Raw genomic sequence first — 25,654 nt, 5'->3', positions numbered from 1 at the left:
TAAACTCATCGTGGGCAAAAGATGGCGCTTTGTATACAACTCCTGCAATAATACTTTTTGCTTTTGGTTTTGAAATTTCAACAAATAAGGATTCAAGTGAATCATCTGAAACATTAAGGTCCTCTCTGATTATGTCCGGCCCGCAATTTAAGAAGTATTTTGAGATTTTCAAAGTTTTTTTGGAGACTTCTAATATTAATGTGTAACAATGAAAAGCAGTTTTCATCCATTTTCATGGGAACCTTTTCGGTAGAATGGTAAATGGAGTTATTAGACAAACTGAACAGTTCTTTGTATAATCTTCATCAATTACAGGATTAAGACCAAAAATAACTTAGTACTGTTTTTAGGCTATCACTGACCTGCGATACACACAGCATACACAACAATGACATAGGATAAGACAGTACACTGACAAAACACTAGTGTAAAATAAATATATTCATAAGGCACGCAAGTTATGACCAGTACATGGATTGTTGCATCTCAAAACTGCTGCCGTAAATACAATAATTAAGTACAAGTACCAAACTGTAAGTCTACTTCACTCTACTTACTGGTAGAGTCAAATTACTAATTTGCATATTCCCTATGCCGCGAGGCAATAATGCTTAGACTTCCATACATACGCAATAGTGCTCTCCACCGTCCTACCCACAACGCCCCGCAACATGCCTGCCACGGAGTCATACTCTTTTCTCTTAGCCGCGAGTGAGTAAAGACGTGATAAATCTGTGTCCAATAGTTCATCGTTTTTGTGATAAAATAAAAGCGCCTTATCCTTTGCTGAGAGCTTTTTATAAAGACTAGAAGTTGTAGAGTTGTGTATTAGAAATGAAATAGTTTGATTGCTTTGAGTTAAATTATGAGTAGTGTAAAGATTGGGGAGGGCTTTGACTGTCCATACTGGGGTTACGTCCGTTCCCCTGGGACAGTTGGAGCTCTCGGAGGGCTGCGCTCGGCGACACTTGCCTGGCTCGCAGCCCTTCAAGCGGCCCTTGCAGCCTCAGTCGGCTGCATCGGCCGATGGACCCACCGATCAAAGAGGGGATGCTTCCCGCTCCCCCTCTTCAGTCAGCGTGCGTGGGTCTCGAAGGTCAAACGCCCCAGCAAGGCCAAGAAAACAGGTGCCGGGGTAATGACCAAGGGAGGCAGGGCAAAGAGTGGCTCCATTCCGGGGCGTACCGCCCGCTCTCCCAGTACCTCCTCGGGGTCTGTGAAGCCGGAGGGCGTCCCCCCTCCACACACTCGGGGTACTCGGCCCACAACGACCACGTGGATTCCCCCACGACGGTCTGTGGCGTTCTTTTGCAAGGTTATCCAACTCGAACGGCACCCGCCCACGCCATAGGCTGTGGGGCGCTAGCCATGGGGAAGAGGATTGATGGTGCAGAGGCGGGTACCTGGGATTCCCCCCGGAATACCCCACTCACAGGGCCCGCCCTCGTCTTCGGGTTTCACTCGTTGCTTGGGTGTCCCTGCAACTCAGGCTTCCTCTGAGAGGGCCTCGGATTTGCCCCGTGACCGGGTATTGAACAAGAGGCAGAAGCCCATGAGGACCATCATTTGCGGGCATCTGATGAGTCTTCACCTGACGCCCATAGGAAACGTCATCGGGGTAGCGAGCTGCTATCCCGGGATGAATTCCTGACGGCATTCCAGGCTTAAGTGGCCTCAATATCCGGCCAGCGTGAAGTCCAGGCCTTTGCCCAATTTCCAAGCTGTATAACCCAGCCCGACCACTCAGGTCATGGCTGGGTGCACTCGGATCGGGCGGCCTGCCGTGCACAGTCAGCCGGGCACTGGCCTCCCGTCCCAGCCATGTTCCACAACCACCGCACAGGAGGTTGCATGGGGTGTTGTGGAACAGAGTGGTGTGCGGTCACGCTCGGATGCACGGGCACAATCCCAGACATACACCCTTTGGGGTCCTTTGTCTCCGATCGGGATGTAGAGCAACATGACTTAGGCACAGCCCTGCCGTTGGATGAACAGTCACTAAGTGTGTCTGACCCTCCCGTGTCCGGCAACCTGTCCCCGGAAGAGGACGAGTTGGCCTCAAGTGTGCATGGCTCTCAATTGCCGAGACTGAACTGCGCCTTGTCCATAAGGGACATGGCGCGGGTGCTGGACCTTCCTGCCGAGAAAACGAATGACTCCCCCGCTGAACAGCGATCATTTAAGAGGAGGACAGGCCCTGCTCCGAGGAGCGGGAATATTTTCCCGGCTATGCCACTCGACCGCGTATGTACTGATCGCAGCGAGGGCATATATGTCAGCTTCTTCTTGGATTGCTTACCCCAAGCAGGCTGATTCATATTATCGGTTCCCTGCCGGGGATTTTGATAAATATTTTTCGACCCCGATCCTGCCGGACTCCGAGGCAGACAAACTGGCTGCGTACAGGGGGTCAACCTCCTCCAAACTTCCCTTTGCCGACAAAGCGCAGGGGAAAATGGAGGAAAATCAGGAAAATGGACTCAGCGTCTCACTTCGACATGCGCACATCGTCCTTCTTGCTTCTCTTGTCCGAATACCTCATGCTGGCCGGCGATTAGGACTCAGCGGTCCCGGCTGATATGATGGTGGCGGCCCTCCATTGTCAGGATAATGGGCTGCGCACCGTCCTGGATCAATTTACAAGAGTCTCCACCCAAGCGACTTCGGCCCGTAGGGCGAATGTCCTAGATGCACTGTTCCTTCCGTCCATATAGGGGCATGCAAACGGCTGGATGCGCTCCCCCGAACGGGACGGGACCTTTTTTCGGGGCAGTTCCAAGAATCTATGGAGGCCAAAGCCAGACGCCTCAAGGCCACTGACAAGATCAACCTCAAGAAACCGCAGTCCTCTGCACCAGCGGCGAAGAATCACATACAAGCGTTATTCCCCATCTCTGACCACAGAGACCCGCCCGTGGTGGGTTTAGTGGGAACCAAGGAGCAGCAAATACACACACGAGAGCAGGTAGAGCGGTGTTACAGGCGGCCAGCCAAGCTGCAAAGCCAGACCAAGCTCCACCTCGCCAGTCACGTGTTTAGGTGAGTTTTCCACGGTATTACTGTGCTAACAAAACTTATTAATGTTTTATTCACCCGTAATTAGTAATTCGACTCTACCGGTTAGAAAAGTGAAGGTAGACTCTGCGGGTGTGTTCTTTCCAGCCATGCATACAACTCAATTCTTGAAATTGTCAACATCTGACTCATTTTCACGTAGCGGGTCACAATTAGTAATTCGACTCTACCGATAAGTATTCGTTCGTAGGCCCCATCCACACTTCTGTGGGGGGGGGGGGGGGGTTGTATTCCAAGGTACACAGATTGATACCAGACTTGGCTTAATTTAGACCACCAGCTCATAGTTAATAATTGAAGTAGGCTTGGTGAAGTTATGACAGTTTTCAGTGTGGACGCGTCTAAGATGGTGGAGGGGCTAGTTCTGTCCGTTGATGTACAGATTACCATTCCGGAACACGGGTTTCTTGTAAGTGACTTTCATCACCTCTCTCAGGCTTCTCTTTTAGCTACATCAGCTGCTGGGAGATCCTGTAGAACGAAGATCCCGCTATTAGACGGGGCTTCCTTAGCACGTTTCAAAACTGCTAGTCGTTCAGGACGATATAAAACTTTACCAAAATTTGCCGAGGTCCGTCTGTGGGTGCTCTGGATGGAGATTACATTTATCGGCCAGAACATCCTTTATTATGTCGTTAGGGTGGTAATTTCCAACCTCTAAGATGCCTCCAAATCTCAAGTTAAAACCTCTCAAGTATTGCTCCAGTTGAATGGTGGGTTCCTCTAGCTGAACGATTTTAAATTTCATAGATTCCAGTTCTGAGGTTGTACCCTTGAGGTTAGTTGTGAGTGCAATACTTTCGATGTGCATGTCATCAACAGCTTGGGATGTGAAAATGCCAGATTTTTCAAGCTCCAGGTGTTCGTCCTCAGTTGAAGTCATTCTCTAAAGATGAGATTGAACAAAAAAATACACAATGTTGCAACATTGTAATATAATAATTTATAAGGTGTCATTAAGTTCAGAACTGCCATTTAGAACTGCAGAGATGACCGAAAGGCACTATTCCGTGTCATCAATCAACTTATGCATAAGGAGAACTCACCACTTTTGCCCCCACATTTATCTGACCAACTACTTCATTGGTAGAATCCAGAAAATCAGAGAGTCCCTGAGTGATCACCAGCAACCCTCTGTTACCGGTTCTTCATCCCCTGACACTGGCCGTTTGAGTTCTTGTGAGTACCTCTTAGAAGACCTGTCTCCAGTTTCTATCAGAGAGGTTACTACACTCATACGACAATCTGCATCCAAGTCATGCTCTCTCGACCCCATCCCTACTTCACTAGTGAAGGAGAATCTTGAGATCCTTGCAGGACCCATCACAAAATCATCAACGCGTCACTTTCAAATGGTGAGTGTCCTGACACCTTCAAACATGCCTTAGTTACCCCACTCATCAAGAAGGCTTCCCTCTACTCCACAGACTTCAAGAACTACCGGCCTGTCTGAAACATACCATGCTTGTCTAAAGTGGTCGAGAAGGTGGTTGCAAACCGGCTTAACACACATCTTCTCAGTCATAATCTACTTGAAACCACACTACTATCTGCTTACCGAAAGCATCACAGTGTCGAGACAGCACTCCTCAAAGTTCATAATGATATCTGGCAAGCAGTTAACAACAAGAAAGTAGTGCTCCTCATTCTTCTAGATCTGTCAGCTGCTTTTGATATGATTGACCATGACACACTTCTGCACACACTCCGTCACGACTTCGGTGTGAGAGGAGTTGCCCTGAGATGGTTCCAATCATATTTGCATGATCGACGTCAAGCTGTCATCTTTAATGGGTCCTCATCTGAGACTATGGATCTCAATTTCGGCGTTCCCCAAAGATCAGTTCTTGGCCCTCTGCTCTTCGCGCTCTACACTACTTCCATCAGTCGTATTGCTCAACATCATGGTCTTGAGATTCACCTCTATGCTGATGATACACAGATATACACATCATGTAATCCAGACCTCCCCGGCAGTGAAGAAGATGTTATCAATAAGCTGACATGATGCATAAATGACATCAAGTCTTGGATGTCAGCAAGTTTTCTGAAGCTGAACGACAACAAGACAGAATTCATCGCTATCTGTTCCCCTCGTCTTTGAGGCTGACTCACCACACAATCAATACAGATTGGTGATGCCCTCATCGCTACCTCCCAAGGTGCTCGGAGCCTTGGCGTCTTCTTCGATGAGAATTTGACCATGGATAAGCACATCTCAAATATTTGTAAGTCTTTCTACCATCTCCGGAACATTGCAGCAATCAGAGGTGCACTTACCAGACGAACGGCAGAGTGTCTTGTCCATTCCCTCATTTAATCACGATGGATTTCTGCAATAGTTTGTTATCTGGACTGCCACAACACATCATACACATGCTACGATCAGTGCAGAATGCTGCTGCTGGCCTGATTACTGGAACCAAGAAATATGACCACATCACACCAATACTTCATCAACTTCACTGGCTCCCCGTACATTTCAGAATTTTTTTCAAATTCATCCTTTTCACGTGTAAGGCTCTTCATCAACTCGCCCCAATCTACATCCGGGACATGCTACAACTTCGTAATCATTACTAATGTCAGGCCTAGTCTACGGTCATCAGCTCTCACACTCCACGTACCCATATCCCGCCTCGCTAGCTATGGAGACAGAGCATTCTCCAGCATTGCACCTCGTCTTTGGAACTCACTGCCACTTGACCTCAGAACACAAAATAATCCCTCAATCTTCAAACGGCAGCTCAAAACACACCTCTTCAAACAAATACCTTAAATCCTGGACTCTTGACTTTGGGAACCAGTGCCCTTGAATGGCAATTTTTCTTTGTTAGATTCTGTGCGCTCTATAAGTGCTGTATATTATTATTATTATTAAAGGAACACGGTGCCTTGGATTGGACGAGGTGGTCTTTGTAAAGCGTTTGAAACCGTTTGTTATGAAATGCATATGGTTAGAAAGATATTTTAAAAGTAGAATATAATGATCTACACAAGTATCACTCGATTTTTTTTAATTTTTTTTTCCAACCAAATACTTATCACTTTACACAGCCATTGTGTTTTTTCTGCCATCATTTTTAGGCAAATTGATACAGGGTTAAAATCGAACAAAACCTGGAAGAATTTGGATGTATAATGTGTGAGATATGGTGTTCTTATACAGTGGTTAATTAAATGTTCATGTCATTATAACTAATTAAATTAATTAAATAATTAATTAATTTGTTATTATAACTTCATAACCTAAGCTTTCATATGATATAGAATCTGACTCTGTTATAAAGCCAAGTATGACTTTTGCCCGTAACAAAATGAGCTTTTGACAATAAACAAGGAATATCTTGACATTTTCTAACTAGGTGTTTTGAACAAACACTGAGCTGTTCTGAGGGTATTGATTTGATGTGCAAAGATTTATATGTTGGTCTGATTTCAAGTAAGAAGACTCTTGACCTTTGACAGGCCATTTTTTACTTAATGTGCCTACACACAAAAACTAAACCTTGTCTTCATTCTGATACTAATTAAATCTAAAGGAAAATTTAAAACAGAAATAATGGAACAACATGGGTTCATGTTTTCAGTAACCCTTGCTAACATTTAATGCTCTAAGGGTTTATAACTAAAGAGAAATTGGAAATTGGGTGTGATGTACATGTGGCCCCACTTGCGGGTGACCTGGAAGTAAAAGGTCAACTTGGGGCCATGGTTATCCAAGGCTGACCTAGCTAACAATTTGATGTTCTTACAACGTTGTAATAAGGTTAGACTTTGGTGTAAGCAACGTTGTTAATATAACATTGCTACAACAAAACTTTGTTGACTCCCCTATGCGTCCTAAGAAAGTAAAGACGCAATGTATATACCACGTCTGGCACATTTCAGACACAGTACGTTTCCAATGACTGTATGGCAACTTATTACTATCCACGCTGCAACATTGTATAATAATCTGGTTGTAATAATGATGTATGAAAATGTACAATTTGTCGCGGACTGCTCTATATTCCGACATCCCTATGTTCCGACAACCCTATGTTCCGACTCCCCTATGTTCCGACAACTCACCCTATATTCCGACACCCATGTTCTGGCACCCCTATATTCCGACACCCCTATGTCATGTGTGTTCCGACACCCCTATGTTCCAACAACTCAACCTACATGTATATTCCGACACCCCTGTGTTCCGGCACCCCTATATTCTGACACCCCTATGTTCCGACACCCCTATGCATGTTCCGACACCCCTATATTCTGACAACCCAAACACCCCTATTTTCCGACACCCCTATACATGTATGTTCCGACAACTCAACCTTTATTCCGACACCCCTATGGTCCGACACCCTTATGTTCCGACACCCCTATGTTCCAACACCCCTATGTTCCGACATCCCTATATGTTCCGACACCCCTATATTCTGACACCCCTATGTTCCGACACCCCTATATTCTGACAACTCAACCTATATTCCGACACCCCTATATTCTGACACCCCTATGTTCCAACACCCCTATCTCACCGCAGGCAAGAGTTGGATTTTTTATAAATTGAAGGCTCATGAAATTTAATCAACACTGACACGCATCTAACAAAGAACAATTATTCAAGAACCGAGCATTTTATTGCCTGCTTACTTGGGAGCCACAACTCATGTTAAGCAACGAATTCATGTGTTCGTTTATTCCATCACTTTTTAAAATAGTACAAATTCAACTTGTGAATGTTCAAACTTATTTCGGGCTGAAGTTCACAGGGAAACCTGAAAACAGGTTGTGTTTTTGTTCAGAGTAATAATCTGCGAGAAATAACTTGTTGGAATTAGGGATGTCGGAACATAGGGGTGTCGGAATATAGGGGTGTCGGAACATATGGGTGTCGGAATATAGGTTCAGTTGTCGGAACATAGGGGTGTCAGAATATAGGGGTGTCGGAATATAGGGATGTCGGAATGTAGGTGTGTAACCAACTTTGTTGAATCCCCTATTTGTCTCAAGGACGTAAAAGACGCAATGTATATACCACGTTACTGCCACGTTCATAGCACTTTCTTGTAACTTTAATGACAACTTGTGACCATGTGAACTTTGTTTAAGTTTGACCTTGTACATTTTTTCAGTATTCTGGTAGGCACAATACTACACAGGTCCTATGGGAAAGTTGACACTTTGTGTCATAATTTCCACACAAAACAAAGAATTAGGAAAGTAAAAGCTGGACAAGTTTTGAGATGTGCCCCAGTCATCATATCAAAAGTAGATAAGAATTAGACAGTGCAATCTCCATAAAATATAAGAGTCTACTTCACTCTACTTACCGGTAGAGTGGAATTACTAATTTGCATATTCCCTATGCCGCGAGGCAATAATGCTGGGACTTTCACACACAATACCCACCTACCCACAACATGCCTGCCACGGAGTCGTCCTCTTTTCTCTTAGCCGCGAGTGGGTGAGGTCATGTATAAATCTGTTCCACAGTTCACTGTTTTCTATGTTAAAATAGAGACGCCTTATCCTTGCTAAGAGTGCTTATAAGACTAGAAAGATTGTAGAGTTATAGTTGTTGTTGTAGTGAGTTGTGAAATAAACTATAGTTTGATTTCATTGATAAATAATGAGTAGCGTAAAGAAACTGGGGAGGGCTTCGGCTGTCAGTACTGGGGTTACGTCCGTTTCCCGGGACAGTCTGAGCTCTCGGGGGGGCTGCGCCGGTGACACTCCGTCGCCCGGCTTGCAGTCATCCAGCCGGCCTACGCAGCCTCTGTTGGCTGCGTCGGCCGGGGTACCCACCGATCAAAGAGGGGTTGCTTCCCGCTCCCCCTCCTCGGTCAGTGTGCGTGGGTCGACCCAGTCGAAGGTCAAACGCCCCGGCAAGGCCAAGAAAACCGGTGCCAGGGCAGCGACCAAGAGAGGCAGGGCAAAAGGTGGCTCCGCCCCCTCTCCCAGCACCACCTCAGGGTCTCTGAAGCCGGAGGGCATCCCCCCCCCCCCCGTCGCACGGCTCAGAATACCTGGCCAGCACCGACCCCGTGGGTTCCCCCACGACGGTTGGTGACGGCCTTTTGCGAGATTTTCCAACCCACAAGGCACCCGCCCACGCCATAGGCTGTGGGGTACTGGCCATGGGGAGAAGGATTATGGGTGCTGAGTCGGGTACCTGGGACTCCCCCGGGATACCCCACTCACTCAAGTTTCCTCGGAGAGGGCCTCGGATTCGTCCCGTAAGCGGGTACCGAACAAGAGGCAGAAGACCAGAAAGGACCGTCATCTGCGGTCGTCTGACGACTCCTCGCCTGACGCCCATAGGAAACGCCATCGGGGTAGCGAACAGCTTTCCCGAGACGAATTCCTTACGGCTTTCCAGACCTTGGCGGCCTCAATATCCGGTCAGCGCGAGGTCCAGGAATTTTCCAAGTTTTCAGGGCCGTACACCCAGCCCGACCAGTCCGGTCATGGCTGGGTGCGGCAGGATTGAGGCGGGTACCGTGCATGGTCAGCCGGGCACCGGCCTCCCCTCCCAGCCACCATCCCACGGTCACCGCACAGGAGGTTGCATGGGGTGATGTGCGATTGCGCACTGGTGCACGTTCACAATCCCAGACGGGGATTAGCATGCACCCTTCGGGGTCCTTTGTATCCGATCGGGATGCAGAGCACCATGATTTGTTAGGCACAGCCCTACCTTTGGGTGAACAATCACTAAGTGTGTCTGACCCCCCCGTGTCCGGCGACTCGTCCCCGGAAGAGGACGAGTTGGCCACAGCAGTTCACGGCTCTCAATCGCCGAAACTGAATTGCGCCTTGTCCAAAGGGACATGGCCCTGGTGTTTGATCTCCCCGCTGAGAACGGCGGTCTTTTAAGAGGAGGACTGGCCCCGCTCTGAGGAATGGGAATATATTCCCGGCTATGCCACTCGACCATGTATGCGCTGACCGCATTGAGGGCATTATGTCGGCATCCTCTTGGACGGCCTACCCCAAGCGGGCGGATTTATATAACTGATTTCCCCCCGACCGCAGACAGGGGGTCAACCTCCTCCAAACTTCCCTTCACCGACAAAGCGCGGGGGAAGATGGAGGAAGTAGTCAGGAAGATGGACTCAGCGTCTCGCTTCGGCATGCGCACATCGTCCTTTTTGCTTCTCTTGTCTGGGTACCTCACGCTTGCCGGCGATGAGGACTCGGCGATCCCAGCGGACATGATGGTGGTGGCCCTCCATTGCCTGGATAATGGGCTGCGCACTGTCCTAGATCAATTTACGAGAGTATCCACCCTAGCGACATCTGCCCGTAGGGCAAACGTCCTAGACGCTTTGTTCCTCCCGTCCGTCAAGGCTCGCAAGCGACTTGATGCGCTCCTCCTAACGAGACGAGACCCGTTTGCAGGGCAATTCCAGGAGTCTATGGAGGCCGAGGCCAGGCGCGTCAAGGCCACAGATAAAAATCAACTTAAAGAAGCCACAGACCTCCGTACCGGCGGCAAGAAAAGGCAAGCAAGCCTCCTTTGTGATTACACATAGGCGCCCACAGAGACCCGCCTGTGGTTTTCGTGTGTCCGCCCCCCGGTATCCAGGGGCGTGGCGGAAGTGACTTCCCTGTCTCCAGGCGACCTCCCGCCGACGGACCAGTGGGAGGCCGCCTTCAGGAATTTTTGGGGTCCTGGGCTCAGATCCAACCAACAGGTGAGTCCTCGAGACAATCGAGTGCGGCTACACGCTCGAGTTCACGAGGACCCCCCGTCGGACATGCTGATGCGGCCAACGCCCACCCCGTCTGACCCTCTCAAGCGCTGTGCCCTCGAAGGGGAGATCAGTGCCCTTCTCCTGAAACGGGCGGTACATGTTGTCTTCGTCCAGGGGACACGGACAGGGTTCATGTCCACTTCTTAGTTCCCAAGAAGGACACTTGGCGGCCGATCCTGAATATAAAGCCCCTAAACCGACTTATCCGCCCAAAGCGCTTCCGTATGGAAACACTGTGGGCAATCCTCGAATCAATCGATACACCTGCGTGGGGGACGAGCTTGGACCTTCGGGACGCTTACCTACATGTTCCTATCAGATCCGAATACCGCAAATTTCTGCGCTTCCTCTACAACGGAAAGCTATACGAATTTGTGGTGCTCCCCTTTGGGCTGTCCACCTCCCCTCGGGTTTTCACCCGCGTGGTGCGGGCGATCGGGGCAGCACTTCGGAGGCGAGGACTGCTGATTTTCCAATATTTGACAATTGGCTAATCGTGGGCCGATCGCGGGAGGCAACGGATGCAGCGCTGACGGTTACTTGGCGCCTCACATCCAGCCTGGGGTTCCTGGTAAACATCGAGAAATCGCACCCGATCCCCTCTAAGGTGCTCACCTTCTCTCAGGTGCACCACTCGACCCACATCAATGTCCTGGAAATGCTCGCGGGCCGAAATGCCCTCCAGCACTTCCGGGCACAGTTAGTGGGGCAAGCCGTCCTGGTGCGCTCCGACAACGCTACAGTGGTAACGTATATCAATCACCAGGGGGGCACCCGGTCAGCCTGGCTGTGTGCACTAGCCTGGGACCTAATCCACTGGTGCATACAGCAGGGGATCGCCCTGCCGGCGGTGTACATCCCGGGGAAGGAGAATGTCACGGCCGACGCTCTTTCCCGGGGCTGGATCGTCCTGACAGAGTGGTCCCTCCGCCCCTGTGTGGCCAATCACTCTTCCTGCTAATTGACCGGCCTCATGTGGATTTGTTCGCCTCTTGGACGAACAATCAACTGCCGATCTACTGCGCAAGGGGTTCCGACCCTGGGGCATGACGGATTGACGCTCTGACTATGCGATGGGAGGGGCTGTTGGAATACGCCTACCCGCCCATCTCCCTCATTCCACGGGTGCTGACAAAGATCGAGCAGGATCATTGCAAAGTTCTCTTGATCGCCCCTTTTTGGCCATGACAGCCTTGGTTCCCTCGGCTGGTCAGGCTCCTGGTGCACAGGCCGGTGGTTTTCCTGCAACGACTGGACCTCATATAACCAGCCTGGGTCCGGAGTGGTTCATCCGGCTCCGGGGGACCTGCACCTGACGTGCTGGGTGCTGTCAACCTGAAGAGTTTATGACTGCCGACTACGCCATTTCTTTAAATGGTGTAGGCGGCGAGCTATTCATCCCACCGATACTTCTGTAGAGGAAGTCAGGGTTTTCCTCCTATATCTTTTTGATAGCGGGCTGGCGATTGTAACAAGCTGTGTCATAAGACACCTGTTGTAGACATAGTTGTGTAAGATGTAATATGAGACAATGGAATGTCCACCCAGGAAGCTTGCCTCCTGGAAGATGATTAGTGATTAATAAAGCAGTCCTCTACAGACCAGCACACAAGTAACAGTGTCCAATGAGTCCCTCCATGCATTGTACATTGTACACGTTCAGTTTTTATGGTTTATAAACCATGATTTGTGCACATTTTTTATGGTTTACAAACCATGATTTGTGGGTGCACATTTTCTTATGGTTTATAAACCATGATTTGTAAACTATATTGATGCCTCAATTTTCATGGTTTATAAACCATGAATTTGATGCTTCAGTTTTCATGGTTTACAAACCATGTTTTTACAATGCCTCCGATTTCATGGTTTATAAACCATGAGTTTCAATTTTCAATTTTCATGGTTTATAAACCATGTTTTCAAGATGTCCAACTTTCATGGTTTATAAACCATGATTTGTAAACCACGTTTTTCATGCTACGATTTTTATGGTTTATAAACCATGATTTGTAAACCATGATTTTCATGTTTCAATTTTCATGGTTTATAAACCATGTTTTTTAAATGCCTCAATTTTTATGGTTTATAAACCATAATTTTTAAACCATGATTTTCGTGCTCCCATTTTTATGGTTTATAAACCATGATTTTCATGCTTCAATTTTGATGGTTTATAAACCATGTTTTTAAGATGACCCAATTTTCATGGTTTATAAACCATGATTTGTAAACCATGAATTTGATGCTTAATTTTTCTGGTTTATAAACCATGTTTTAAAGATGCGTAAAGTTTCCATGGTTTATGAACCATGATTTACAAATGTTTGTTGCATGTTCATGGTTTGTAAACCATAAACTTACACACATAAAATACTACTGGTATGTAAACCATAAAAAGGATTTGGCAACACTTTCTATGGTTTACATCTAATTGCTATAAACCATGGTAAAAACATGCCTTAAAAGTGCCAAACAATTAATAGACAGACGGCGCCCCATAGTTTGGTAGATACGTGCGCTATATAAGACTTCGATATTATGTTCGACCTCTATGCGAAAGCAACAGGACTTGAACACAAACATAAAGATGTACAAGTGAGCGTATTCTTACATGTAGATGGAGCAGAACTTATAGACTTCCATGAAACACTGGAATATACAGACAGTGAAGACGCGACGGACCTCAAGCTCCACATAAAGAAACTGGATGGATACTATCTACCCAAGCAAAACATCACATATGAACGGCATGTTTTCAACACCACGTCACAAGAAGATGGACAATCCATTGACAGCTATGTGACGCTCCTCAAGAAAAGAGCACACACCTGTGAATTTGGTGAGCTCACAGACAGCTTGGTCAAAGACAGACTGGTAGTAGGCATGAAGAAAGATTCAGTCAGAGCAAAACTCCTCCAAGAAACAAATTTGGATTTGCCCAAAGCAATAGATATATGCAGAGCTGCAGAGCAATCCCAAACACAAATGGGAGTCATCAGTGGACAGAATCCAACTGTAAAAACGCTGTTAAAATGAAGCACAGACGTGACAGCAAGAAACAGTCCTCAGCAAAAGGAGATGACAAGCCATTTGACTGTAGAAGATGTGGACGAGAACATGGCCGACGACAATGTCCAGCATACGGCAAAGAGTGCAGCACCTGTGGGAAGCAAAATCACTTCGCCAAGATGTGCAGAGCAACTACCTATCCACCACGCAGTCGAGAGGAGAAAACAGCATCAAGCGGACCAAGAAAGACAGCAAGGAGGAGAACCAAACAGAAAATGGAGGAACTGCACCTACAGTTTGAACAATCGGACACAGATGAAGACGAACTGTACGTTGAAGAACTCACTCAATCAGGAAATGCATGGTACATAAACCTAAACACTGATGAACGCTAGAAAGAAAGGGACAATTAAGTTTAAATTAGACACTGGAGCCCATGTAATGTTATGCCAGAGAGTGTGTTTAAGCAAATATGTACCTCAAAAGACCTGACAAAATCTAAGGTAAGACTGACTACATACAGTGGTCATAAAATAATACCAAAAGGGAAATGTATCTTAACATGTGAGCATAAAGGAATATTCCAAAATGTAGAAATGTTAGTAGTGGAAGGAAAAGTATCCGATACTAGGTCTACAAACATATAAAGATCTCAATCTGATCAAGCAAGTAGATATGTTGAATCAAAATGTAGAAGATAAATACAAAGAAGTATTTCAGGGTCATGGATGTATGCCAGGAAAACAGCATCTAAAAGTAAAAGAAAATGCTAAACCAGTGGTGCACGCACCAAGAAGAGTGCCGGTAGCCCTAAGAAAACAAGTGAAAGAAGAATTAAAGAGAATGGAAAAATTAGGCGTGATAGAAAGAGTCACGGAACCATGCGAGTGGGTAAGCTCCATAATGACTATAGTCAAACCAAACAGAAAAAATGTAAGAATCTGTATCGACCCACTAGACTTAAACAATGCCCTAGACCGCGAATACTACCCTATGAAAACGATAGAACAGATTACTGATAAACTGCCAATAGGGACCATATTCACAACATGGATGCAAATTCGGGGTATTGGCAAGTCCAACTTGACGAAGAAAGCTCAAAATTATGCACTTTTAATACAGAACAGGGTAGATACAAGTTTCTGAGATTACCTTTTGGAATAAAAGTGGCACCTGAAATATATCAGCGACTGACGAATGAGTATTTCGTAGATATGGACGGAGTAGAAGTTATCATGGATGACATAGTAATCTTTGCGAGTGATGAAAACACTCATGATGAAAGATTAGAGAAAGTTCTCAAAAAATGTAAAGAACTGAACATCACACTGAACAAAGAGAAATGTAAGTTCAGACAAATTGAAGTAAAATACATGGGACATATTCTATCAAAGGATGGCCGAAAGCCAGATCCTGCCAAAATTGAAGCGATCAAACAAATGAAAAAACCTACGAACAAACAAGAAGTGATGCAATTCTTAGGTATGGTGACCTATCTTGCAAAGTTCATAAAGAATTTGTCAAATATAACAGCCCCGTTGAGAAAACTAACAGAGAAAGAGACACTGTGGCAATGGCATAGTGAACATGACAAAAGTTTCCAAAAGCTCAAGAATATGCTAACAAAAGCTCCAATCTTGCAGTATTATGATGTGACAAAAGCACTCGTTCTGAGTTGTGATGCAAGCAGTCTAGGGACTGGAGCAGTGCTACTACAAGAAAATTTGCTAGTAGCGTACGCCTCAAAGGCATTCACAAAAATGCAACAAAACTGGGCCCAAATTGAAAAAGAGCTAGCAGCCATAGTATTTGGATGTGAAAGATTTCACCCATATATTTTTGGACGGGATGTTGAAGTGGAAACTGACCACAAACCATTGGAGACAATATTTAAGAAACCATTGCACACTGCACCAATGCGACAACAAAAGATGCTACTAAACTTGCAAAAGTATAATCTAAAAGTCAAGTATGTAAAAGGCACACAGTTGCATGTAGCTGATGCACTAAGTAGAAATTTCGTACCAGTGTGTGATCACACAAGAGATCTTGACATACCAATATGCATGGTAGAATGTTTACCAATGTCAAGTGATAAATTAACTGAACTCAAAAAAGAGACAAACAAAGACCAAGAATTACAGTCTCTTAAAGAAGTAGTACCATCAGGATGACCAGAGACAAAACAAGATGTACACTCAAGTATTAGAGTATACTGGTCGTTCAGAGAAGAAATAACAGTAGAAGACCACCTGGTATTCAGAAGCAATAGAGTAATAATACCAAAGTCAATGAGAAATGAAATGATAAAGAAAATCCATCAAAGCCACCAAGGTATCGGAAAAAAAGCAAAAGCCTCGCTAGAGATATAATGTACTGGCCAGGCATGTCTGCTCAAATTCACGAAGCAGTAGAAAGGTGCTCAACCTGTAATGAATTTGCAAAACGAAACGCAAAAGCGCCTATGATGTCACATGACAAACCAAGCAGACCATGGGAAAAGGTTGGCACAGATTTGTTTGAGATTGATGGACAACAGTATTTAGTAATTGTTGATTACTATTTCAGTTACTTTGAACTTAATCGATTGGTCTCCACCACAAGCCAGAAAGTTGTAGAATTGTGTAAACAACATTTCGCTAGACATGGAATCCCAGAAGAAGTGATTTCAGATAATGGACCCCAGTATGCAAGTGAAACATTCACTAACTTCAGTAAAAAGTGGAAACTCAAACATACACTTGTATCACCAAGGTACCCACAAAGCAATGGAAAGGCTGATAAAACAGTGGGGATAGCAAAACAGCTAATCAAAAAGGCAAAAAAGGACGGGAGAGACCTAAATCTGGCATTACTAGATTACAGAAACACACCGATCCAAGTTATAGGTAAATCACCTGTACAACTGCTAATGAGCAGAAGAACAAACACAATTCTGCCAACGAAAGCAACACTTCTAAAACCAGAGATAGGGACATGTGTGAAGCAAAAGTTAAAACAACAAACCGAAAAGCAAAGGAAATACTATGATGCAGGGACGAAAGAGTTGCCACCCTTACACAAAGGTCAAAGCATTTTAGTAAGATGTGATAAAACCTGGAAACCAGCTGTTGTAATAGATAAGAGTAACAAACCAAGATCATATATTGTCAAGACAACAGGTGGATCAGTGTTCACAAGAAACCGAAGAGACTTGAAACAAACAAAGGCCACTCAAATGGATGACCAACTAGATTGGGAAATAGAAAACCAACAAGATACACCTGGTATAATCGAAACAAACCACCAACCACAAACTCAATATGTAACCAAATCAGGCAGGGTAAGCAAACCACCTGAGAGATACACACCAATAAGCCACTAATCTAAATAATATGGATGTCAAACAAATAAATGTAAACAAATATTGCAAATATTTGAAATCCATTAAAACAATGGACTAGACTAAGAATATGAATGCTGGATTTGACTTTCATGTTATAATACGGATAGATTGTTAGATTATGTAGAAGTAGAAAGTTTATATGTAAAATTAATAAGTTGCTGAAACCAAACAAGGTTTGTTTATTAATATTAGTTGTCATCAAATCAATGTAAAACCAATTTTGAAAATATATACTGAAGTCAAACTCAAATGAATACACGACTCTGAAACCAATATTGTACCGGAATATTTGTTATGTACTTGATTATATTAAATCCTGGCAACTGTAGTAATTATTATATTAAAACAGAAACCTTTGAAAAACAGGGAGATGTAACAAGCTGTGTCATAACCCAGCAAACATAATAACGTGCCCTGAACGTCGCTACGACGTTATTTGAATGTTGGGAGAACGTTTTTATTTAACGTTGTACGGACGGATAAGTGTGGAGTTTTGTCAACGTCTAGATAACGTCGCGTCATGACGTAATATAATAACGTTGTGAAAACGTTAAATCTTCACGTTTTGATAAAGTTATTTCTGAACGTGATTGTGACGTATTTATATAACGTCATCAACAGGAAAAACCCAACGTTATAAAAACGTTATTAAATGCTTTAAATAAATGTAAATTTATCACAACAAATCAAGACACATGCATACCAAAAGTGCTTTTGGCTCTCTTAACATCTTTAATTGCATACAAATCATTTCATAGAAAAGACAGCAAAACTTTAAAGCATGGTTAAATATAACTCAAAATGCGTTGTATAATAAAAATGGCAAAGATGGAGATTTACAGTTAAATGGTCTGTATACGTTTGGCAATGACTCTACAAATTCAAGGCAATAAAAAACAACTGTATTGTCAGAAGTTCAGCAGCTGTAGGTAGTGTAATGCATTTTGAGAAGCGTTTAACTTCGAAGTTCTCCGGTTATAGAAAAAATAGATCACTTTTTATTCCCCAAAATTTAGATCTAAGAAATATTCTTCCTGTGTGGAAATAATCGTCCTGTTTTTTCCCGGTGAAATCTCCAAAACACAAACATCTTTTGAAGTGAAATATTCACAGAGGGTTAGTTTTATTGTATTTATCTACATGTATATATTATATTATATACACATACAGTAAGTTCCATACCATTGTTACTGAAACTCACTGCTTGTTCAAATCTAGTTGTAGATACATCGTACCATAAAACTAACCTGTGAAAATTCATGTGGGAAGAGTATATAGTCTGCAATTTGAACACCCAATCTGAGAAGCGTTTCTGGCAGAAACACTCATCAGCTTCAAAATGTTTTTCCAAAACCACATTACTTCAAAGTGAACTGTTTCTCAAAATGTTTCTTACCAGGTAATTTTATTGCCAAATGTATAACCCTTTGAAAACAAACGTTTTTGAAGTTAACTTTAAACACAGTTCCAATTGTCTTCAGATTTCAAAAGTAAAAATACAGTGCCATTCTAATGAATTCCCACACAAATTGTTTTTGTTTTTTTTTACATTTGGATGGAGCAAAATCCAGTGTGAATGGCAAAATTGTTGAGGAGGAATGTTGAATTTAGAACTTTTTTGAACATATTGAATAATGTTAAATACTGTTCTTGTTTAAATTTCTTCATTTAGTGCATCTACGTTTTAAAATCAGTAACAAAAGCTCAGCTTTGAGATAAAATGTTAAAAAGGGTTTGGGGAAAAAAGGATAGCAGGCAGCAAGTGGTACACGGCAAAATTGTCGATGGATTAGTCAGAATCACCAAGGGTCACCACATCCGAAAAGGTAGGTATTCCTCAACAAAGTTCCTAAATGTAAAAGAAAATGTGAAACAAAGAGAAAATTGAGTCATTTTGACCTTTCCCACAAAATGTGTACATGTATTTCCTTTATCAATGTACACATGTATATCGGTTCATCCATGTCGGGTCAACAAGAACGAGTTTGACATTGTTATTTTCTAATGTATACATCGTGAAACATAACTGTCCATATGTACCTGCACAATATCAAAATGTCTATGGACTGAAAACATCTTTGTATAGGATAGTGAATACCTTTTGTCTTCAAGCTATCTAGTTTTTTTTTACAATATATTAGGCGTTGCCAACATTTCTATTGAGAGTATTTCACATACAAAGCTACATCATGCACATGTAATTCACTCACCTGTACTTGGGCCCAACTTTTGTTGTGGGGAAATTTTTAGGTGTCAAGAAGATGAGATGGCCTCCTCTAACTTTTTCAGCAAGCTCCTAAAAGTAAAACAAAAACATTTTTAAGAAAAACATAAAGTAATTGGGGTGGTCATTCGAAATGGTAAAACTAAGCATTTTCATTCCTTCTACCCACATATTGTTTGTATCAGCTAACAAAATTAACTGTAATTGATCAACAAACCTTTTTTTAAATGCTGCCGTTTCATTAAAAAAAGGTAAATCAATCAACATTAAAAAAGCATCAATCATGCTTCACTATTCCATATATGCTTTCTGAAAAAAATACAAATGTTGGTTCCTTTCAGTTACCCCTTAACTACTCCTTCAACAATATTAATTGTATATATAAATTGATGAAATACTTTTCCTTTTACCGTAGCTGATTTGTGAAAAGCACAATAACAGTAACACACACAAATTGGTGCCCTCATAAGTAAGCATAATAATATATTAAATTAAACATCATGGCGTCGAAAAGCAGTCAATTTTCCTCAAAAATCTGTGGTTCACAATTATTCTACTCTGGGACAAAGGATACAGAGTAAACTGGTGTCAAAGAGCACGGAGGAAGACCAAACACGAAGATTGGTTGGCCGTATTCTAGCTACCTCTGCCATTGTATGTGTAAAAATGTCTCATTGTATTGTTGTCTGGAGATGTACACACGACGTACATGAATGATGACATATATAGACAATCGTGATAACCAAAGAAAATACTTGCTTTTTTACGGAAAACACAACAAGATAAAGTGAGTTTTTGTATGTATAATACTTACCATTGTCGAGAAGATGACAACTTAACAACCGATGTAAATTTGGTCGGCGTAACGTACAGGCTAGGAGAAGAATACGACGGTTGAACGGCGGAAGTGCAGCATAACATTTGAACAATCCCCCACAATCCTCCGCGCGGATTGTAGCCTCGTACTTTATATGAGAATTTACTTTTTTAATAATTGTATGAAGTTTTTTATTATTAATCTTTTTGTTCTTTACTAACACCTATATGAGTGTCTTTATTTTTTTTATTTATAAAATATTACCATAAAATAATAATATAATAAAAAAGGATTATTTTTTATTGAAAACGTTTTGCAGAGGATTTCTGCATGACCGCGGCCATCTGCCTCGTGGTACAACGTTGATACAACGTTATATCTGTACGTTGCCCACGTGCCCCGAGGATACACGTCGTGCGACACATGCCAGTGAACTGTCAAAACACTGTTCGGTAACTTTGTTAAAACAAGTTTCCACAACGTCCCATTATCAGACGATGAAAACTACGTCGTTGCAACGTTAGTTGTACGTTGCCAAATAACCTGACGAAGGTACAACATTCAAGCAACGTTGCCAAACAAAGCTAAAGTGACTTTATTAAGACGTTGTGAAAACACAAAGCCACAACTCTCAGATAACGTTTTGCACAGAACATTCACATAACGTTTGTATATGACGTTTAAAAAACGTTAGACAAAAGTTGTATCTAAGTTATGGAGTAACGTGACGAAACCAAAACCTTCTGACAACGTTGCATAACAATATTCACAGGACGTTTTTATACGATGTTAAAACATAACGTTTTTATAACGTTGTATTTATGTCATTGTGTAACAAGACCAAACTGCAACCTTTTGGCAACGTTGTAGGTTAGTTGTGTTTTAGTTTGGAAGCAACATTACCAAAATACAACTTCACAGTAACGTTACGATGACGTTACGTGTTTGCTGGGAATACACCTGTTGTAGACATAGTTGTGTAAGATGTAATATGAGACAATGGAATGTCCACCCAGGAAGCTTGCCTCCTGGAAGATGATCAGTGATTAATAAAGCAGTCCTCTACAGACCAGCACACAAGTAACAGTGTCCAATGAGTCCCTCCATGCATTGTACATAAAACAGCGAGGGCCACGGTAAAAAACTACTGATCGGCCATTGCAGCGGTCCACAGGGGATTTGCCGACGGTTCGACGGTTTCGGATAACCGGGCGATAGGGCAGCTAAATAAGGGGATGTTTGTCACCCATCCCCCTGTGCGCAAACTGGTCCCATCCTGGGACCTCTTAAGCCTACTGTCAGCACTAACCAAACCCCTTTTCGAACCACTGAGTGGAGCCACATTGCTACACTTAACGGTCAAAGTGGCCTTTTTGGTGGCAGTCGCTCAGCTCGCCGACGCAGTGAACTCCACTCCCTTACAGTGGCGACAGGGCACATCCGGTGGGAACCCGGAGGAGTCCCCCTGATTCCTACAACGGGGTTTCTGGCCAAGAACCAATCCGGTTCTTTCAAACCCCCAGACATTTTTGTCCCCGACCTTAAAGCCTTTTCGGCGGTTGTGGCCGACAAACTTTGGTGCCCGGTACGGGCGTTAAAGTGGTACATCGACCGCACAAAGTCAATCCGAACCGGCCACGAACAGCTGTTCGTGTCCACGGTGCCACCATTCCGACCAGCATCCCGCGATACAATCGGGCGTTGGATAGTTACAGCCATCCACTCGGTGCCGGGCGGATGGCCAGCGACCGATGGTCCGGTTCATGCCTACGAGGTACGGGGAGTGTCGGCCTCATGGGCTTTCTTTAAAGGCGTCTCCATGAGTGACATAACAAGGGCGGCCTCTTGGAAGAGCCCGACCACGTTCTCCGACTGCTACCTGAAGGACGTTCTGCAGGTGGATGGGAGAGCGGGTAGAGCGGTGTTACAGGCGGCCAGCCAAGCTGCGAAGCCAGAACAAGCTCCACCTTGTCAGTCATGTGTTTAGGCGAGTTTTTCCCATGGTATTTCAGTGCTAACAATACTTATTAATGTTTTGTTCACCCGTGGGACGACACCCCCTGTACGTTTTGGGCATGGACCACTATCCGGCCTAGCGGCCGCGAAGCGTTCTCTGAACTTTTTGAGCAGTAGCACTGCGTAAACCCACCGCCTTTCCTCGGTGCGAGTCTATGCAAATTAATAATTCGACTCTACCGGTAAGTAGAGTGAAGTAGACTCCCCCCCCCTCCCCCCACAGAAGTGTGGATGGGGTCTACAGACGAATACTTACCAGTAAAGTATCCCTCCCTCCTTCCCCACATACTCGGTCTTTGGGTGCTTACATTTGGTAGGGCTCATCGAAAAGAGGACGACTCCATGGCAGGCATGTCGCGGGGCGTTGTGGGTAGGACGGTGGAGGGCGCTATTGTGTGTGAAAGTCTTAGCATTATTGCCTCGCGGCATAGGGAATATACAAATTAGTAATTCGACTCTACCGGTAAGTATTCATTCGTAGACGTCATCCACACTTCTGTGGGGGGGGGGGGGGGATTTTATGATTTCTTCCATTAGGCTGTGTACAAATCCTGCCTGCAGGAAGTCCAGGCTCTGTGGCTCTTTTGTAAACATGTGATGTCACAGGTCACATCGTCTATAAATTACTATATTACAATGTTGCCACATTGTGTATTTTTTGGTTTTTATAACGTTGTATGAAAGACGTTGCAGCAACGTAACTTTGTTGACTCCCCTATACGTCTCAAGGACGTAAAAGTTGCAATGTATATACTACATTACTTCATGTTTAAGACACGTTTCTTAAAACTTAATGACAACTTATATATTACTTCATTACAACGTTTCTACTGCCATTACATCAACCTTCTTTCATTATTAATTCACAGTTATATAACAATGTATTATTATATTTTTAACACATACTCACAAACATACAGTCATCAGTCAATCCTCTTTTCATTCATTCAAACTGATACTATGTCCATACTTCATGAAAACAGAGTACAAACAATGTTTTTAAGGAATAACCAATAAACAAAGCTATTTAATGAGGGTGAGAAAAATAAACAAGATCTCACTTCGTCTACCATGTCCCCTTCACTGCATCTGTATACCATTCGATCAATACACAGCATGTGTGTATATCAGTGTTGGAGGTTTCAAGGCTGGCCGTGACCTCGAGGCCGACTTTGGACGGCCTCGACCTTCCGCCTCCCCTTGTCATGACTCGGTCTTGGCCTTTGACTTAGCCAAGAATTAGCCAAGGCCGGTTCTAGGCCACCAGTTTCACAGTCGGTCGTCATTGCAGCATGAACTCCATGCACTCGTTGTATAATAGCGGAAACTCACACGCGTCTTTGTTCATATTATTTAAGTTACCAATCTCATCTCTACGATCCCGCTAAACCATCGCACTCGGGATTTGTCTACTATGACGTCAGTATCGGCAACTGAGTGACACGCGGTGCAGTGCAAGCCACTTTATACCGCATACAGTCTACATTTTCTTTGTAGAAATGGGTTCCCCAGCTTTTCCAATGCTTTACGTGTGGATACATGCAGCGGCAATCATTGGCTTTTTTTTTTTTTGCAAGCATTCAAGTGCACTTTGTTCGTTCGGTTGTAGAGTTTGTTTGAAACATGGTTCATAGTGTTTCTTTTAAAATCTTAAGTCGGTTCAAAACAAATTGCCCGTATTCCTTATTGAACCTCCTTGAATGTGTTTTTTCTATACACACGTTTTTTGCTCAGTGGAAATACTTGATGACACCATGGAGGAAGGAATAGAAGGAGCTCGAACGAAGGGACTTCAAAAGTCGAACCTGCGGTACCGCGGTCGTTTAACAACACCTCGTAATCACGGACATACCTTATACAGACAATGAGCGACCTGGCGTATGTGATTTTGCGCGTGCGCACTTGGTTTTTCACTCAACCATGGTGTCGTATGTCGTATGGATATATTACAGAAAAACAACTTTTTTGAGACCTGATAAAATTTGTGTACACTTGTGCTCACCAAATTGAAAAACACAATTGAATACCAACCACCCTTGTGTGCTAATACCCACATTTTGAACCACCGCTAGTGACCGGAAAGTCACAAAAAATGAAAAAATATGCCATGATGTTTCAGTGAAACACCACAAATGGTAAATGAAAACGTGTATATTCACAATTCTGGTCTCCAATGATTCAACTTTACACGAAGGCAACGGTGCAGAGCGGCGGTACCGCACGTTCTGTACAAAGAGATCTAATCCTGCTCGTTAATCGGCCGTCCAGCTGGAGGTGTCCTATCTTTTTCCACTGGTCAGACAGGGGCATTGTCAGGGTATTCTTTTGTTACTCTGCGGTTTTGCGGATCGTTCGAGCTCCTTCTATTCCTTCCTCCATGATGACACTGTCTTTAGTTACTGTTTTTCCCCCAAAGATTGTTTTTATCTTGCCTTTGACCTGTGGCCTAGTTTTTAAGTAGCAGTGTTCGTGTGGTTATTCATTCCTTATTTTTCTTCAAGAATTAAACAACCTATAATATTTAAACGTTATGCAAACTTACAAAACAAATACTGAGGGAAATATTATTTACCACCATTAGTCAGTTTAAAAACAAGTAGTTAGTATGGTAATTCACTCTTGACATTTTGATTGGTTGCTAAGACTTTGCAGGGGGCGACTTTGTTGGGGCAAGCTCGCTAGGGGCGAGATGACCATTGAAATCTGCTTTTAAAATATCTTTCCGACCCTATTCATATCACAATAAAATAAATAACAAAATTTAACTGGTAATATTTGGAAACCAACTAAATCTTTAGTTTCTGGAAGAGAGAGTTTCATTTTTGGCTCCTTAGGTTTGATTTATTTAATTAATGACCTTCCACTGTGAACCTCATCTCACTGTTTACTATTTGCAGTTGATACTTAGTTGTATAGGCCAAAAACTTACCCAGAGGAAGAGTTCATTTTGCAAAAAGATCTTAACCAAATTCATGGTTGGTGTCTCAAAAATGGAATGGGCCTCATTGTGAAAAAAAAGTATTAAGTTATATGTATTACTTCGTCCAAACACCCTAGTGTTCCCATGTACAACTTTTATCGTGAAATGTTTTCTAATTATAAATATTTAACTTCTTGTGCAAATCTAAAAATGTCGGCACAGCATCTTGTTAGCAACCTAAATAATATGTGTTGAGAGAACCTTAATACTACTTCGACACAACGTCTTGTTAAGCAACCTAAAAAACGTGTTGGGAGAACCTAAATACTATGTCGGCACAACGTCTTGTTAGCAACCTAAATATTACGTGTTGAGAGAACCTAAATACTACGTTGGCACAACGTCTTGTTAGCCACCTAAATATTACGTGTTGAGAGAACCTAAATACTAT

At 43.6% G+C, this 25,654-nt stretch overlaps 1 protein-coding gene and 1 long non-coding RNA gene across 2 annotated transcripts in view; one reads left to right on the top strand and one right to left on the bottom strand.

The window, feature by feature from the left end:
- LOC139940815 (meiotic recombination protein REC8 homolog) overlaps positions 1–25,654 on the top strand; it is a 418,728-nt gene that overhangs the window by 189,416 nt on the left and 203,658 nt on the right. The gene's annotated exons all lie outside the window — the stretch shown is intronic.
- On the bottom strand, positions 17,936–20,415 carry LOC139940679 (uncharacterized). The gene is made up of 3 exons (XR_011786488.1): positions 20,265–20,415; positions 19,437–19,522; positions 17,936–19,075 (listed from the first exon to the last, which is right to left on the bottom strand). It is a non-coding gene; the product is annotated as an uncharacterized lncRNA (long non-coding RNA).

The sequence above is a fragment of the Asterias amurensis genome, chromosome 8 (genome assembly GCF_032118995.1).
Source record: "Asterias amurensis chromosome 8, ASM3211899v1".
Classification (NCBI taxonomy): Eukaryota; Metazoa; Echinodermata; class Asteroidea; order Forcipulatida; family Asteriidae; genus Asterias; species Asterias amurensis.
The sequence above is the reverse complement of the archived record's forward strand: the minus strand, read 5'-3'. Positions and strand labels throughout refer to the sequence as shown.